The sequence below is a fragment of the Macrotis lagotis genome, chromosome 4 (genome assembly GCF_037893015.1).
Source record: "Macrotis lagotis isolate mMagLag1 chromosome 4, bilby.v1.9.chrom.fasta, whole genome shotgun sequence".
NCBI classification, from domain to species: Eukaryota; Metazoa; Chordata; class Mammalia; order Peramelemorphia; family Peramelidae; genus Macrotis; species Macrotis lagotis.
The window spans coordinates 30,016,273-30,028,750 of record NC_133661.1 but is presented as its reverse complement, the minus strand read 5'-3'; positions in this window follow the sequence as shown (position 1 = coordinate 30,028,750).

Sequence of the window (12,478 nt, the reverse complement as noted above, 5' to 3'; positions counted from 1 at the left end):
AGAACTATCGAATAGTCAAATAAGCATGTCTTAATTGTTTTTCATAAGCTAGGAATGTGATCGGAACTTGGAGGTCTGTAGTTTTGCCCATTGAGATTAGCTCAAAAAATCTATCCCATACATATATTATGTGTTAATTATGGGCAAGGAAAAGCAATGATTGTAAAGGAATCTGGGCTTTTGGGTTTGCATGAAGCCATGAAGAGTTTATACCATACCCGAGGACAGAAAGGACAGATACACAAAGTCATCTATCACAAGTTTCCAACAAACAGAACCAACCATTAGCAATTTTCAGAGGTCTCTCTGGACAGAAATATTTAGGTATATTCTTTCAAAGGAAAGGGAGGATCTGAACTGAGTGTTGAGGGATGGCCTCAGATAAATGGAAAAGGGTAAGGGAAGTCATTCTAGAAGATGGAATGACTTGGGCAAAGGTGTGAAAGTGAGAATGCTGAAGTCATGTCTGGGTTCCTTATAGAGTTCTTTTTCCTTCCTTTTTCAAGTTATACCATTTTACTTTCCCTTCTCCAAAGCCTTCAAACTCAAACAGAGAATTAGGAAATAATTATAAGAACCATGAAAACAGCCCCCAGAATCTTTGAAAGGGAGTTGAATAGTATCTACCCAGATCGAATCATGAGTCTCCTTCCCTCCCGGGTGACAGATGCCCATACAGCACAGGGACTTGTAAGTGGGCATCACTTTTGAATGACTCTGACCATACTAATCCATTTGCTGCTTACTGCAATTTGGGGAGAGCTGCTTTTTTTTGTCTTGTTAGCCTCCAGATTTTGTTCAGCCTAGAAAAATGAGCCCTGCTCAGGTGGGGAGGCTGTTCCCTAACTGTGTTTGCAATCAACGGATTAGTTAATCAGCCATGATTTATTAATGATGAACTAATTATACCTGATTGTGCAGTTCTGCTGGCTAAATGGAGCTTCGAAGGAGTTATTTTATTAATCATCACTGCGTTAATTGCAGACACTTACAGAAGGACCACTAATTAAAGATGCAGCCCTATGCAAAACAAGGCAGGCTGCTGAGACCTGCAAGAAGCAGGACTCTTCATTTCCTGAAGAGCCACGACAAACTTTTCTTTTTAATGAACTATTAGGTGGCCAGCTTGGAGATTCAAATGCCTCACAGGGAATAGGTGATGTATTCAGTCATCACAAGTGAGGGTTTGTCCCTACATTACACAGAACACTAGGGAGGGATTGAGCTCCCCAGAAACATTTTGTAGGTCTGCTATCAACCCTCCTCCCATATCTGTCACCCTCTCCTCCCCCCCCACCTAGCCATCAGATTTTCTGTTTTATTTTGTCCTGGGAGACCTCATGCAGCACTGACAGATGGAGGAATGGCAGGGTCATAGGATCATGAGATGGAAGGGAACTTAAGAGTTTTTCTGGTCCATCTCTCTCATTTTACAGATAAGGAACCAAAGGCATAGAAATTAAGAAGTCAGATATTAAGACTTGGGTCCTGTGACTCCAGACTTAGTCCACAAGGCTGCCTTAGAGTAGTTGTGGGGGAAAGAATCCCAAACCAAGCATCTTTGCAATGGGACTGTTCAGGCTGGGGATTGGGCATCAGGCCATGGAATGCAAGCAAATGCAGACCAAGGACCAGGGCTTCAGTTCATGAAGGAGGGAGGAAGAAAGTGTGGTGTAGTGGAAAGACTACTGGATTTGGAGTTTAAGGGTCTGGCTACAAATTCTGCTTTTTTTTTTTTTAATAGACTGCATGACATTGGTCCAATGACTTCCCATAGTTGCTTCCATTTCCTCCTCATCTGATAAATGAGAAGATTGAACTCATGATCTCTAAGGTTCATTCAGGGCTAAATTTGGGAATCACTCCTTTGATTCCATAAAATGCACAAATAGCTGAAGATGATGTTTGTCCTTCATTCTTTTTTTTTATTTTTTTTATTTTTTTTTTTAGGTTTTTACAAGGCAATGGGGTTAAGTGGCTTGCCCAAGGCCACACAGCTAGGCCATTATTAAGTGTCTCAGGTCAGATTTGAACTCAGGTCGTCCTGACTCCAGGGCCAGTGTTCTATCCACTGTGCCACCTAGCCGCCCCTGTCCTTCATTCTTTTTTTTATAAGTAATTAAGATTTATTATTTTACTTTACTATTGCATATTATTACTATGTCTTAGTTAATTTGTTAAGAACTTTACAAATTTAATCTCGTTTGATCCTCATAACACCTCTGTGAAGTAGGTGATATTGGAAACTGGCAGAAAGTAATTAAGTGGGGTCAGCTAGGTGGTGCAGTGGATAGAGCACTGACCCTAGAGTCAGGAGGACCTGTATTCCAATCTGACCTCAGACACTTAATAATTATCTAGCTGTGTGACCTTGGGCAAGTCCCTTAATTCCATTGCCTAGCAAAAATCAAAAAATAAATTTGAAAAAAAGGAAAGTAGTTTACATGGTTTGTCCAGAGTCATACAACTATTATGACTATAAGGTCACATTTGAACTCAAGACATAATCATTCCAGACCCATTATGCTATCCACTGTTTCTAATTCCTAAATTACAATGGATTTCATTTTTCTTCATCTGCAAAATTGAGGAATTATACTATATGAACTTTGAAGTCCCTTTAAGCTCTAAATTTGTTTTGAATCATGTTGTTTTTCCATTATTGTATCTTCTCTTCAGTACTTTGCCCATTCAATTGAAATTCCCAATAGCAATTAAGAGCTCCAAATCAAACTAGTATATAATTGATATCAGAAGCAAAGAACTTAGCCAAATTTTACCTGACAAAAATCACTTAATATTTGTATGCTGAGAAGCAGTGTTTCGTATTGAATAGAGAGCTGATCCCCAAAACAGGAAGACCTAAATTCAAATCTTGATTCTGTTGCATCTTGGTTTTGTGACCCTGAATGAGTCTCTTTACCTCTCTATACTTCTAGCTATAGCCTATAAGGAGCAGATCAAGTTCCTGTCTTCATTAGTAGAGGCAGTATTTTCACTGGGAGTTTCCTTTATCAATGAAATCAAAATTGACCCCCCAAATATATAATACTATTTGCTGTGAAATCTTTTCATTTGCATTGTCGCATCCTGAGATAGCCTAAGACCCTGAACTCAAGAACTGTGGAAAAGTTAATACTTCCATCCCCGTGTCTGCAGCCATCCTCTTGTGAAGCAACCCTGTGTGGATATAACTTATCAACCACTGCTGCAGAATAAAGAAAGTAAAAAAGAATCAATATTCATTCAGAGTTTCTCAGTTCTCTCTCTGGAGGTGGATTGCATTTTTTTGCCATTGGTGCTTTGGAATTGACTTGAATCCTGATCTTGCTCAGACTAACTTAGCTTATTGTAGCTGATCATGGTCATAATATTGCTGTTACTGTGGGCACTGTCCCTCTGGTTGCACTGACTTCACTTTGCTGTACATCATGCAAGTCTTCCCAGGTTTGTTTGAAACCATCCTACTTAGAATTTTTTAAATTTAAAATATTTTATTTAATTGTTTTACCAACTATAAGCAATGGTATTTTTTTAATATTTATTCTCGTTTTGTACAAATTTTTTTTACATTAATAAAATATTCTTGTTTAAGAGTAAATAAAATACCCCTCCCCCCATAAATATAGACTTGCTTGGGCAATAAAGTAAAGGGGAGAGAAAAAAAATTAAAATTACAAAAAATGATAGTAATAATTGTAGGCATGGCCAGGTGGCGCAATGGATGGAACACCAGCCCTGGAGCCACGAGCACCCAAGCCCACATCCAGCCCCGTAGACCCAACAATCACCCAGCCATGTGACATGCAAGCCACCCTAACCCCACTGCCCTGCAAACCCCCCCCCCAAAAAAGAAAAAAAGACCCAAAATAAAATAAAATAGTAATAATAGTAGGGGCAGCTGGGTGACGGACAGAGCATTGGCCCTTGAGCCAGGAGCACCCGGGTCCAAATCTGGCCTCAGACAACTAACAATCACCCTGCTATGCTGCCCCAGGCAGGCCACCCAGCCCCGTTTGCCCTGCACCCCCCCATAATAATAATAATAATAATAATAATAATAATAATAATAATAAAAAATGTGCTTCAGTCTTTGTTCCAACACCAACAACTCTTTTGCGGGTGGATCACATTCTTTATGATAAGTCCATCGCAAAAGTTACTTCCATATTTTTCCACCATTGCCATTGCTGATCACAACTCTCTCCTTTCTTATTTTGCCACTATAGTGTACTATATTTTCTCTCTCCTTTCACTGACTCTGCTGTAGGGTAGCTGAGTGGCACAGCAGACAGATCCTTGGTCCTGGGGCCAAGAAGCCCTGAACCCCCATACCACCCCTTAGGCCCAGCCCCTTGCAAGAAGTAAAAAAGAAAATGTGTTATATCTGACCACTCTCCCTCCATGGTCCATCCTCTCCTCCTTTATTCACATCCCCACCCCTTCCCCCTGCTCCCTGCTCCTTCTTACTCCAGATGTCTATACCCCATTGAGTATATTTGCTGTTTCCTCTCCTAGCCACCTCTGATGAGAGCAAGGGTTCCCTCATTCCCCCTTGCCTCCCCCCTTCCATATCATTGCAATAGCTCATTGTAATAAAGAAAAATCTTATTATATGAAATATCTTGACCTATTCCCCCTCTCTGTTTTCTTTCTCCCATTACATTTCCCTTTTTTTCTATTGACTCCATTTTTATACCATATTTTATCTTCGAATTCAGCTTTCTCCTGTGCTTCAACTATAAAAGCTCTCTCTACCTGCTCTGTTAATTGAGAAGGTTCATATGAGTATTATCAATGTCATTTTTCTATGCAGGAATACATGCAGTTCCTCATCATTAAGGCCCTCATATTTTCCCCTTCTCCTCCACTCTCTATGCTTCACTTGAGTCCTGTATCTGAAGATCAAACCTTCTGTTCAGCTCTGGCCATTCCAACAGGAACATTTGAAATTCCCCTGGTTCATTGAAAGTCCATCTTTTTCCCTGGAAGAGGACATTCAGCCTTTCTGGGTAGTTCATTCTTGGCTGCATTCTAAGCTCTTTTGCCTTCCAGTATATTATATTCCAAGCCTTATGAGCTTCCAATGTAGTTGCTGCTAAGTCCTGTGTGATCCTGACTACAGCTCCACAATATTTGAACTGTGTCCTTCTGGCTGCTTGTAATATTTTCTCTTTGACTTGGGAGTTCTGGAACTTGGCTATAATATTCCTAGGGGTTGTTTTTTTGGATCTTTTTCTCGGGGGGATCTGTGGATTCTCTCCATTTCTATTTTGCCCACTGCTTTTAGAATATCAGGGCAATTTTCCTGTAGTAATTCTTTGAAGATGATGTCAAGGCTCTTTTCCTGATCATGACTTTCAGGTATTCCAATAATTTTTAAATTATCTTTCCTAAGTCTGTTTTCCATATCAGTTGTTTTTTCAATGAGATATTTCACATTTTCTTCTAATTTTTTATTTTTTTTGGTTTTGAAGTATTGATTCCTGATTTCTGGTAAATTCATCAATCTCCCTGAATTCTATTCTTTGTCTGAAGGATTTGTTCTCCTCAGAGTTTTCTTATCTCTTTTTTCATCTGGCCCATTTTGCTTTTTAAAGCATTCTTCTCCTCAATAACTTTTTGTGAACTGTTTTATCCATTTGACCTAAGCTGGTTTTTAACATGCTATAATCTTCAGCATTTTTTTGGATTTCCTTGGCTAAGCTGCTGACTTCATTTTCATGTTTTTCCTGCATCTCTCTCATTTCTTTTCCCAGTTTTTCTTCTAACTCCCTCATTTGGTTTTCAAAGTCTTTTTTGAGCTCTGTCGTAGCCTGATCCCAATTTCTGTTTTTCTTGGAGTCTTTAGATGCAGGGGCTTCTGCTTCCTCATCTTCAGACTGGGTATATTGATCCTTCTTGGGATCATAGATAATGTATTTCTCAATGGTGTTCCTCTTTTTTCTCTGCTTGCTCATTTTCCCAGCCTAAGCCTGTTTTTGGGGTGCTTCCTGAGCTTTTGGGACACTCCCACAAAGGTCTCAGTGTGTGAAGTTCTGTCCTCCCTCCTGGTCTGTGAATGACCATATGTGCCCCCCCCTGCCACGGGGCTGAGGTAGGGGGTTCCTGTTGTTCTATGGGGGGGCCTAGACTGGGATCGGGATCTGAATGTGGTCAGAGCCCCAGAGTCCTGTTCCAGGGGCAGAGGACAGAGCTCAGCAGTCTCTCTTCACTCCCCTCCCTCAGCTCAATGGGCTCATGCCCTGGGGGCTCCTGCTTACCTGCTTCTGTTTCCTGGATCTGGGCTGCTTGCTGTGTGCCCTGAGGGCTGGGCTCCACATGCTCACTCTGGCAGAGGTCCCCCATTGTTCCCCCACATTGTGCCTGGTGCTCCTCGGGGTGCAACTCAGGAGACTCCCCCGCTGCTGTGAGCTGCGGCTCCCAGCGCCCTGGGGCTGCCTCCAGGAGGCTGAAGTTCTTTTACTCTGGGGGGCCACCCCTCTGGCAGGCCGCCCCTCCGGCCCTGGGGAGCAGAGCCTCTCTGCTCTTTTCCAGGTTACCTTGAGTAGGAGAACTGCCTCGCTGGGTCCCTCTGTGGGTTCTGTCTCTTGAAAATTTAGAGTCCTTAGCTGATGAGTTTTATGAGAGAGTGCCTAAAACCTGATCCTTTCTTGTCACCATCTTGGCTCCACCCCCCCACAATCCCCTGTCCTTCATTCTTGAAGAAGACCATGACATCTGTGCCACCTAGCTTAGGGAATATCTAAATAACAGAAAAAAGATGTCCACTAGTGCTCAGGATGAGGACAAAAGGGAGATCATGATTTAGGAGCCAATGAGAGATGGTCGTGTGCAGTAGGGGATCTCATGCTGGATGAAGAGGAATCTGCCACCTTTTCTTTGTTGGCTACTCTGAAAGGGGCAGCCAGAACCACAGAGAGGCTATATTCTATTCTATATTCTATATTGGATTCCAATCTTTCTTGACTGCAATCAAACTTAAGTGATTTCAACCAATTGGACTTGTGAGTAGGCATTTGATAACTATTAAATAAAAAGAATTATGAACCTTCGATTACTTTCTGCTCTCCTCAGAGTCACCAGAGATCATTTAATTGCTAAATTTAAGGGTCTTTCCTCAATCCTCAATCCTTTTTCTTGTCTTTGCAGGCTTTGACCCTTTTCATCACTGTCTTCCTCTGGATCCTCGCTTTTCTTCGGTCTTCATGACATGACCGTCTTCTGATTCTCCTGCTTCTTCTTGCCTAACTTTGCTGGATCTTCATCCAAGCCACATCTGCTAATGTAAGTGTTCTGGGCCTGCTTCTTTCCAGATAGTACTTCACTTGGTGAGCTCATCAATTCCCATTCTCTATGATTACTCTTAGATCCAATTGGACAACTTTAACCTCTCTCTTGATATCTAATCTCCTATCTCCACTTGCCAATTGGACATTTTGACATTTTTATAAACACCTTAAGCTCAATATGCCCTGAACAGAACTCATTATCTTTCCCTGATTTCATCTCTTGGCTTCCTTGAAGACCCAACTGAAATCTCCCCTCAGTTATCCTTAACGCTAGTGCCTCCCCTCTGTTCTTGAGGGAGGGGCTGATTTCTCTTATTTAAAAAGCTTGTTTATACATAGTTGTATGCATGTTGTCTCCCTGTTATTAAGATAAAATCTGATGGTCTTGAGACAATCATGACAGTTTCCCCTTAAGGGAGGTTGTACCTCATAGAACTGATATATATGGAAGCCATCATTAGAAGATTAGGTCAGATGGTCTTCAGACCACCAGGATATTTCCTTTAAAGGGAAATTGTACTTCACAGAATTTATATACGGAAGCCAACATGATAAGATTAGATCTTATCATCTTGAAGCCACCATGATGGTCTCCCCTTAAGGGAAGTTAAAAACTTATAAAAAAGACTCATAGAAAAATACTGACAATAATATTTTTTCAAAGGTTAGTTCAGCTGCATCCCTCATATAAAATTTTGTCTATCACCAGCTTATTTTTTTCCCTCTATGATAACACCCCCCCCCAAAATGATATTCTGTTCTGACATCCAATATGTAATCCAGACAAAATCAGAGGATAAAAACTGTAGCCTCAGAAGGGCACTTTGGATCATCCTATTTCTGTTGGAAGGCCCCGAGTGTCTGTGCTTCTGCACCAACCGTCCATGAGTTACACATTATATAAGTTCATATGAGTGAGATGTATGTCAGGTCTCTTTCCCCTCTTTGCCATAGCTTGTAATCAAGCTGACTCCTATTGCTTTGCATGTTCTTCTCAGTACTCAGACTCATTAAAGAGTCGTTTTCTCTGCAGTCTCTGACTGGCCCATGGGACTTTCCTCAGATATACTGGGACTTGACCTGTTGATGACCACACCTACACTGGGGGAGTATGGCATGGTGAGTCCAGGTGGAAAGAGCAAGAGTCAATAGAGGAACCCTATATGCCTCCCCTCATACCAGAGACCTATCTCAAAACTCTTCCCCATTAGACTGTGGACTCTTGGAGGGCAAGGACTGTTCTTTGCCTTTTTTGTATCCTCAGCATTTAGCACAGTGACTGACAGAGTAGGTGCCTAATAAATGCTTATTAGCTGGGTGACTGACCGATTAGATTATAGAATTAAAAGCTGATGAACTATGTTATAGAATTAAGAGTTGACTGGTATTTTATTTTATTTTTAAATTTTTTTTAGGGTTTTTTTTTTTTTTGCAAGGCAAATGGGGTTAAGTGGCTTGCCCAAGGCCACACAGCTAGGTAATTATTAAGTGTCTGAGACTGGATTTGAACCCAGGTACTCCTGACTCCAAGGCCGGTGCTATTTCCACTATGCCACCTAGCTGCCCCCTGACTGGTATTTTAGAATAAAAGAATTGACTGATTGATTATGTTATAGAATTAGAGCTGGAAAGAACCTTTAAGATATGTTAACATCTTGGGGAAGGAAGTTAAATGTCTTAATCCAAGGTCACACATTAACTGAAATTACTGACAGATCCAAGATTTGGTTACTCAATATGAATTTATAAAGCATCTACTGTGTGTGTTGTGTTTAGTCGGTCAAAGTTTGTTGTATGAAAATGCCAGAAGAATCTTTGAAGAGTCAGAATTCCCAATGAAATTAGTTCCCAATGAAATTAATCACAAGCCCTGTACAAATGGCATGAAATGGCATTGAAAAGACATTGATGGACTGATGAAGGCCCAGAGGAAGGCAGTTTGGATGGAAAGGAGACTCTTCTGTGTATAGCCTTGAGGGTTTTTCATTGGACTATATGGCCCAGATTATACCTTATGCCTTATGAGGAGCAGGTGAAGGAATAATGGATGTTTCACCTGGAGAAGAAAAGTGATTTTGACCAATGAGGGTCCTTTTTTTTTCTTTTTTCTTTTTTAGGTTGTTGCAAGGCAAATGGGGTTAAGTGGCTTGCCCAAGGCCACACAGCTAGGTAATTATTAAGTGTCTGAGACTGGATTTGAACCCAGGTACTCCTGACTCCAGGGCCAGTGCTTTATCCCACTGCACCACCTAGCCACCCAGAAAAAAAAGTGATTTTAATGGATCAATGAACACTTATTGAATATCTACTGTCTATCTCTCACTGTGCCCTGACCTAGTGGAGATACAATGATAAGGGATGTGTGAAGGACATGATCATTATTTTCATTCATTTACAGGGATATAGAGGGGAGGACAAGAGGCAGTTTGGTGTCACCAGAGTAGATAGAATACCTGCCCTGGAATCAGGAAGACCTGGGTTCAAATCCAGTCTCAGACACTTACTAGTTGTGTGACCCTGAGCAAGTTACTTAACCCTGTTTGCCTCACATTCCTCATCTGGAAAATGTGCTGTAGCAGAAAATGGCAAACCACTCCAGTATCTTTGTCAAGAAAATCCCAAATGGGTCACAAAGAGTCAGATGAGACTGAAAGTGTCTGAACAATAACAAAGGGAAAGATAAATTAGTTTCATTCAGTTTGATTTGAAAATGAGGATTTGAAGAAATGGATATTATTTACAAACACAGAAATTTAGGATCAATCTCGGAAAAGAGGACCTATCCACAGATGGAATGGTAGCTGGGGCCATATCCTTTTGTTCCCACTGCATGTCTTCAGGTAAAGTCTTGTTAGTTCTGCTACAGTGGGGTGTAGGTTGGGCTAGAAGGCCCCTGAGCTTCTTTTTATGTCAAGAATTTCATGACTCAGTGAGTGGTGAACAAATACAGAAGGAGAAGAAGGAAATCAGAGGAAGTTTTGAATGAGAAATAATACATTACAGGGAGCCTGAAACACCTTGAATATGTCACGTGGGACTTCAAGGAAAACTGGCTGTTTGGTATGAGATCAATGAGCGTTAAAAATTGATGAGGAGGCGTGGCTAGGTGGTGCAGTGACTAGAGCACCTGCCCTGGAGTCAGGAGGACCTGGGTTCAAATCCAGTCTCAGACACTTAATAATTACCTAGCTGTGTGGCCTTGGGCAAGCCACTTAACCCCATTGCCTTGCAAAAACCTAAAAAAAAAAAAATTGATCAGGACCTCGGAGAATACTTCGTTTAACTTCCTTATTTTATTTTTAAAAGACTTTATTTGAGTTTTGAGTTTTACAATTTTCCCCCCAATCTTACTCCCCCCCCCCATGGAAAGCAATCTGTCAGTCTTTATTTTGTTTCCATCCAAACTGAGTGTGATGAGAGAGAAATCACATCCTTATAACTTCCTTATTTTAAAGAGGAGGGAAATACAAGAAAGAAAAATGAAATGTATTTATTTTGTCTTCCTCACACACATTTATTCACAAGATGGGTTACCACCACCCCAAATTCAAGAGATCCATAGTCGACTAAACTCCTAAAATTATGGTTCAAGAGCCCCCTCACCATATATGCTTACTTTCAGTTGTTAACTAGAGGACAAAGAAAAGCTCGACGCAAAGGTATTTACTGAAATGGTATAGTGAGAACAGGAATAAAAAAACATCTCCTTCATTACCCTGGGATTCCCTTCTCTAAAATGCAAAATCAATGGTAAGAGTGAGCATTCATACACAAGGAGAGACTCACAAGCAGTGAAGCCTCTCGACCACGGCAACATCTCCCACCCTGCAGACTCCTTCCCAGCTTCTTGTGAGGTACATGGGCTGTTTTCAGCTCCACTGAGCCTGTTGGCCTGCTCCTAACCTGAGTACATGTCTTCAATCCTTAGCTATGGTCTTAACTGTTTCCAGGTTTGGGCTCAATAGAGGTCAAGGTCTGGGGAAGAAAATGGGAACCTGTACTCTAGCACTAACAAGACTCTTGGGGATGCCATCTTTTTTATTTTTTAGGGTTTTTTTTTGCAAGGCAATGGGGTTAAGTGACTTGCCCAAGGCCACACAGTTAGGTCATTATTAAGTGTCTGAGACCGGATTTGAACCCAGGTACTCCTGACTCCAGGGCTGGTGCTTTATCCACTATGCCACCTAGCCGCCCCTGGGGATGCCATCTTTTGAACAGAATCCCAGGTCCTGGGGCCATAATCTAGAGCAATGGACTCTATGACTGCCTCCCTGCTCCAGTTTGGTTTTTTCTCTTCCATCTTCCCTTTTCAAAGAAGGTTGAGATTTGGTAAGAAATTCCTTGAATTCACTTCTCAGGTTTTGTAGACTTTCCTTCTATCTTCTATGTTTTCCAACATATATATATATATTTTAGGTTTTTGCAAGGCAAAGGGGGTTAAATGGCTTGCCCAAGGCCACAAAACCCAGGTACTCCTGACTCCAGGGCCGGTGCTTTGTCCACTGTGCCACCTAGCCGCCCCTGTCCTGTATTGTTCAAAGAAGACCATGACCATGGAGGTGATGTCATGACAAGCACACATACTGGATTTGAGTGAGGGCATTCTCTGCCGTGTCACCAGCCTTACTTTCTCCTCCAGAACCATCTGGGTCCCATGGCCAGATAGGAATCAGGATGCCGGGAGATGGCCCTGGATGTGGCGTAATCAGTGTTACGTAACTTGTCCAATGTCGCATATCTAGTTAGTATCAGAGAATGGATTCGAACTCCCATCCTCCTGATTCAAAGGCCAGTGCTCTATTCACTGTGCCATAGTCATGTGCTCTTGCTACAAGACATCCTTGCCAATGGGGCAGTGGAATAGATGTTTTTTGTTTGTTTGTTTGTTTTTAGTTTTTACTAGGCAATGGGATTAAGTGGCTTGCCCAAGGTCACACAGCTAGGTAATTATTATGTGTCTGAGGCTGGATTTGAACTCAGGTACTCCTGACTCCAGGGCCAGTACTCTATCCACTGTGCCACCTAGCTGCCCCCAGGAAAGATGATTTTTGAGAAGTAATGTGATTTAGTGATAGAGTGCTGAATTTGGTGTCAGAAAGACCTGGATTCAAATCCTGTCTCAGATACTTACAAGTCATACTTATTTGTATTTCTGGGCCTCAGTGCTTTCATTTGCAAAATGGTGG